Genomic DNA, 6,717 nt, shown 5'->3' with positions numbered 1-6,717 from the left:
AAAAGATGTCCAAGATAGTATACTTATATGTGAAGACCTCTCTTTCTTTATTACTTTCTATTAATTGCAACGATGACCAAAACTATGTTTGTCAACTCTCAACAACTTTTATTCATCATTCTTTTTATATGTGAAGTCATTACTCTCCATAAGATCCATATAACCTCTTTAATTTTTTTATTGTTTCTCTTCTATTTTATTTTTATTCCCTCAAGATCACAACAAGATAATCAAACCCTTGACTCAACACTAATCTTTATTATATATAGCTCACAGACTCGATTACATAGAAGGATCATAAAGCAGAACTGAAAACTAGATCATACTAAAACTTTATTCTACTAGATCAAGATATTACCAAAAGGATCGAACTAAGAAAAACGGTAAAGATAAAAGTGTGATGATGATACGATACCGGGGCACTCCCCCAAGCTTGGCAGTTGCCAAGGGGAGTGCCCATACCCGATACCCAGTTCTTCTTTATTGGTGAAGAAGGTGTTGGTGATGATGGATAGTCGCACATCGAGCGTAGGAGATCCTCCAATTTGCGGATAATGCCCTTGAGTGCGATGATATGCTCCTTCAACAAAATATTTTCACTTGTGAGATACTTGTTTTGAATGCAAGCTAACTCAATCATCTTGAAAGCTTCAATATCCGTTGGGGTAAAGAGATTGTGATGAGGTTGAAGGATGTCTTTGTCCACTACTGCCGGAACTTGATCCCCCATGGCCTTCTTGATCCCATCATCCTTGTTGATCTCTCTGGGCTCTTCTCTCTTCAGCTCTATCTTCATTAGCCAAGCATCGTTGCCCTCATTGTTGGAGGAGGAGGGAGACGACATGATGCCTGGCCTTGACAACCCTGGCAGAAAACAGACCGAAACAAAAACAGGAGATATTTGCGTGGTATGGTGATCAAAACCTTTGGGAGATTATATAATCAATTTTTACCGACCAAAAGAAGCATCATGCAAGAAAACGGAGTCCGGAGAGCACACGAGGTGCCCACGAGGCAGGGGGCGCGCCCTCCACCCTCGTGGACGCCTCGTGTCCTTCCCGGACTACTTCTTATTTTCCTATTTTTATATATTCCAAAACAAAGAAAAATTGCTATTAGAACTGTTTTGGAGTCGGTTTACTTACCGTACCATATACCTCTTCCTTTTTGGAGTCTGAAACGTTCTGGAAAGTGTCCCTTATGTATTCCTCCGGGGTTATGGTTTCAATAACATTAGTTTCAACATTTATAGGATTACCTGAGATATAATGTTTGATTCTTGGACCGTTCACCACCCTTGGATTTGTGCCTTCGGAGTTGTTAATTTTTATAGCATCGGAACGATAAACCTCCTCGATAATGTAAGGACCTTCCCATTTAGAGAGGAGTTTTCCTGCAAAAAATCTTAAACGAGAGTTGTATAACAATACATAATCACCTACATTAAACTCACATTTTTGTATCCTTTTGTCTTGCCATCTTTTAACTTTTTCTTTAAACAGTTTGGCATTCGCATAGGCCTAGGTTCTCCATTCATCAAGTGAACTAATGTCAAAAAGTCTCTTCTCACCGGCAAGTTTGAAATCATAATTGAGCTCTTTAATGGCCCAATATGCCTTATGTTCTAGTTCAAGAGGTAAGTGACATGCTTTACCATAAACCATTTTATATGGAGACATACCCATAGGATTTTTATATGCAGTTCTATAAGCCCATAATGCATCATCAAGTTTCTTGGACCAATTCTTTATAGACCTATTAATAGTCTTTTGCAAAATCAATTTAAGCTCTCTATTACTCAATTCTACTTGACCACTAGACTGTGGGTGATATGGAGATGCAATTCTATGATTAACATCATACTTAGCAAGCATTTTACGAAAAGCACCATGAAGAAAATGTGAACCACCATCAGTCATTAAATATCTAGGGACTCCAAACCTCGGAAAAATAACTTCTTTAAGCATCTTAATAGAGGTGTTATGATCAGCACTACTAGTTGGAATAGCTTCTACCCACTTAGTGACGTAATCAACAACAACTAAAATATGTGTATACCCATTAGAGGAAGGAAACAGTCCCATATAATCAAAGCCCCAAACATGAAATGGTTCAATAACAAGTGAATAATTCATAGGCATTTCTTGACGTCTACTAATGTTACCAATTCTTTGACATTCATCACAAGATAAGACAAACTTAGAGTAATCTTTGAAGAGAGTAGGCCAATAAAAACCGGATTGCAATACCTTATGTGTAGTTCTATCTCCAGCGTGGTGTCCTCCATAAGCCTCGGAGTGACACTTGCGTAGGATCTGTTCCTGTTCATGCTCAGGTACACAACGTCTAATAACACCATCTACTCCTTCTTTATAAAGGTATGGGTCATCCGAAAAGTAATGTCTTAAATCATAGAAAAACCTTTTGTTTTGCTGGTATGTGAAACTAGGTGGTATAAATTTAGCAACAATATAATTAGCATAATCAGCATACCATGGAGCAGTACGAGAAGAATTTATGACAACTAATTGTTCATCAGGAAAGCTATCATCAATAGGTAGTGGTTCATCAAGAACATTCTCTAACCTATACAAGTTGTCTGCAACGGGGTTCTCAGCTCCCTTTCTATCGATAATATGCAAATCAAATTCTTGGAGCAAGAGAACTCATCTAAAAAGTCTAGGTTTAGCATCTTTCTTTTCCATAAGTTATATAATAGCAGCATGATCAGTGGGAACAGTTACTTTAGAATCAACAATGTAAGATCTGAACTTATCACAAGCAAATACAACTGCTAAAAATTCATTTTCAGTAGTAGCATAATTTCTTTGGGCACTGTCTAGAGTTTTACTAGCATATAGGATAACATTTAATTTCTTATCAACCCTTTGTCCTAAAACAGCCCCTACAACATAATCACTAGCATCACACATAATTTCAAAGGGTAAATTCCAATCAGGTGGCCGAACAATAGGTGCAGAAATCAAGGCTTTATTAAGTATTTCAAATTCTTCTACACAATCATCATCAAAGACAAATGGAACATCTTTTTGTAAGAGATTATTCAGAGGCCTAGAAATATTAGAGAAGTCCTTAATGAACCTCCTATAAAAACCGGCATGACCAAGGAAACTTCTTATACCTTTAATGTCCTTAGGACACGACATCTTATCAATAACATCAACCTTAGCTTTATCAACTTCAATACCTCTTTCAGAAATTTTATGCCCCAAGACAATACCTTCATTAACCATAAAGTGACACTTCTCCCAATTCAAGACAAGATTAGTTTCTTCACATCTCTGCAAAACTCGATCAAGGTTGCTCAAGAAATCATCGAAAGAAGTTCCATAAACAGAGAAATCATCCATGAATACCTCAACAATCTTTTCACAAAAGTCAGAGAATATAGCAGTCATACATCTTTGAAAGGTAGCAGGTGCATTGCATAAACCAAAAGGCATATGTCTATAAGCAAAGGTACCGAAAGGGCAAGTAAAAGTGGTCTTTTCTTGATCCTCTTTTGACACAGGTATTTGAGAGAAACCAGAATAACCATCAAGAAAGCAAAAATGTGTATGTTTGGATAGTCTTTCTAGAATTTGATCAATAAAAGGTAAAGGGTAGTGATCCTTTTTAGTAGCTTTATTTAATTTGCGGAAATCCATTACCATTTATAACCTGTAACAATTATTTGTGGGATCACTTCATCTTTATCATTAGGAACAACTGTAATACCTCCCTTCTTAGGAACACAATGGATAGGACTTACCCACTGACTATCAGCAACGGGATAAATTATACCTGCCCCCAGAAGCTTTAGTATTTCTTTTCTTACAACTTCTTTCATCTTAGAATTTAACCTTCGTTGGTGATCAACAACCGGTTCCGTCTCTCTCCAATTTTATTTTGTGCTGGCATAGAGTGGGACTAATGCCCTTAAGATCATCAAGAGTATATCCAATAGCAGCATGATGCTTCTTCAGAGTTTTCAATAATTTCTTTTCTTAATGCCCTGAAAGGTTAGCACTAATAATAATAGGATATATCTCTTTCTCATCAAGATAAGCATATTTAAGAGTATCAGTTAAAGGTTTAAGCTCAAACAAGGGGTCACCCTTGGGTGGAGGGGGATCCCCTAAAATCTCAACAGACAAGTTGTGTTTCAAAATAGGTCCCTATTTAAAGAATACTTCATCTATTTCCCTTCTTTCATTCATAAATATATCATTTTCATGGTCTAGCAAATATTGTTCTAAAGGATCACTAGGAGGCACGGCAATAGAAGCAAGACCAATAATTTCATCTTTACTAGGCAATTATTTATCATGGGGTTGTCTACGAAATTTAGCAAAATTAAACTCATGAGACACATCCCCCAAACCAATAGTAACAACATCCTTTTTGCAATCTATCCTAGCATTAACAATATTCAAGAAGGACCTACCAAATATAATGGGACAAAAGTAATCTTGTGGGGAGCCAAGAATAAGAAAATCAGCAGGATATTTGACTTTCCCACACAAGACTTCAACATATCTAACAATCCCAACTGGTGAAATAGTGTCTCTATTGGCTAGCTTAATTGTAACATCAATTTCCTCTATCTCAGCAGGTGCGATATCATGCATAATTTCTTTATATAAGGAATGAGGTATTGCACTTGCACTATAACCCATATCACATAAGCCATGATAACAATGATATCCGATTTTAACAAAAATAACAGGCATGCCTAAAACAGGTCTATGTTAATTTTTTGTATCGGGTCTAGTAATTCTAGCAGCTTCATCACATAAGTAAATAACATGCCCATCAATATTATCGGCCAAGAGATCTTTAACCATAGCAACACTAGGTTCAACTTTAATTTTCTCAGAGGGTGTAGGTGTTCTAGTATTACTCTTATGAACCACAGTTGAAGCTTTATCATGATCCTTTATTCTAACAGGGAAAGGTGGTTTCTCAATATAACCAGTAGGAAAAACAGAATCATTATAAGTGATGGTCTTTTCTTCAACTTTTATAGTTGCAACTACTTTTACTTCAATGGGAGGATTATATTTAAACCACTTCTCCTTAGGGAGATCAACATGAGTAGCAAAGGATTCACAGAAAGAAGCTACTATCTCAGAGTCAAGTCCATATTTAGTGCTAAATTCATGGAAAGCATCGGTATCCATAAAGATTTAACACAATCAAACTTAGGTATTATACCTGACTCCTTACCTTCGTCGAGATCCCAATATTCAGAGTTGCGTTTAATTCTTTCCAATAAATCCCATTTGAATTCAATAGTCTTCATCATAAAAGAGCTAGTACAAGAAGTATCGAGCATGGAGCGATTATCGAGAGAAAGCCGAGCATATGAATTTTGAATAATAATTTCTCTTGAAAGCTCATGATTGGGGCATGGATATAACATTGACTTAAGCCCCCCAAGCTTGAGCGATGTTTTCTCCTTCGCGAGGCCAAAAATTATATATATAATTACGATCACAATGAACAGGATGCATAGGATAAAACTTCTGATAAAAGTCCAATTTCAGTCGGTTGTAGTTCCACGATCCCATATCATCACATAGCCTAAACCATGTCAATGCCTTTCCCTTCAAAGATAAAAGGGAAGACCTTCTTCTTGATAACATCCTCCGGCATACCTGCAAGCTTAAATAATCCACAAACTTCATCCACATAGATTAGGTGTAAATCGGGATGCAATGTTCCATCTCCTGTAAAAGGATTAGCTTGCAGTTTCTCTATCATACCCGAAGAAATTTCAAAGTAAACATTTTCAGTAGGTTCAGTAGGTTGAGGAGCAACTCTTTGCTCTACTGGTCGGGGTGAAGATACCCCGTACAAGCCCCTCAAAGGATTATGTTCCATAGTAACAAGTGACAGTAAATTTCACCACACTATATAAATTTTTCCTTACCAAATTCCACTCACCAAAGGCGCTTCACTCCCTGACATTGACGCCAGAAAAGAGTCTTGATGACCCAAAAGTATAGGGATCTATCGTAGTCCTTTCGATAAGTAAGAGTGTCGAACCCAACCAGGAGCAGAAGGAAATGATAAGCAGTTTTCAGCAAGATATTCTCTGCAAGCACTGAAATTATTGGTAACAGGTAGTTTTGTGATAAGGTAATTTGTAATGGATAACAAATAGTAAAAGTAAATAAGGTGCAAAAAGATGGACCAATCCTTTTTGTAGCAAAGGACAAGCCTGGACAAACTCTTATATAAAGGAAAACGCTCCCGAGGACACATGGGAATTATCGTCAAGCTAGTTTTCATCACGCTCATATGATTCACTTTCGGTACTTTGATAATTTGATATGTGGGTGGACCGGTGCTTGGGTACTGCCCTACCTTGGACAAGCATCACACTTATGATTAACCCCTCTTGCAAGAATCCGCAACTACAAAAGAAGTATTAAGGTAAACCTAACCACAGCATGAAACATATGGATCCAAATCAGCCCTTACGAAGCAACTCATAAACTAGGGTTTAAGCTTCTGTCACTCTAGCAACCCACCATCTACTTATTACTTCCCAATGCCTCCCTCTATGCCCAAACAATGGTGAAGTGTCATGTAGTCGATGTTCACATGACACCACTAGAGGAAAGATAACATACATCTCATCAAAATATCGAACGGATACCAAATTCACATGACTACTTATAGCAAGACTTCTCCCATGTCCTCAGGAAC

This window comes from Triticum urartu, chromosome 2A, assembly GCF_056163025.1.
Source record: "Triticum urartu cultivar PI428250 chromosome 2A, HENAU_Tu73, whole genome shotgun sequence".
In the NCBI taxonomy this organism is placed as follows: domain Eukaryota; kingdom Viridiplantae; phylum Streptophyta; class Magnoliopsida; order Poales; family Poaceae; genus Triticum; species Triticum urartu.
Note: the sequence above shows the minus strand (reverse complement) of the source record.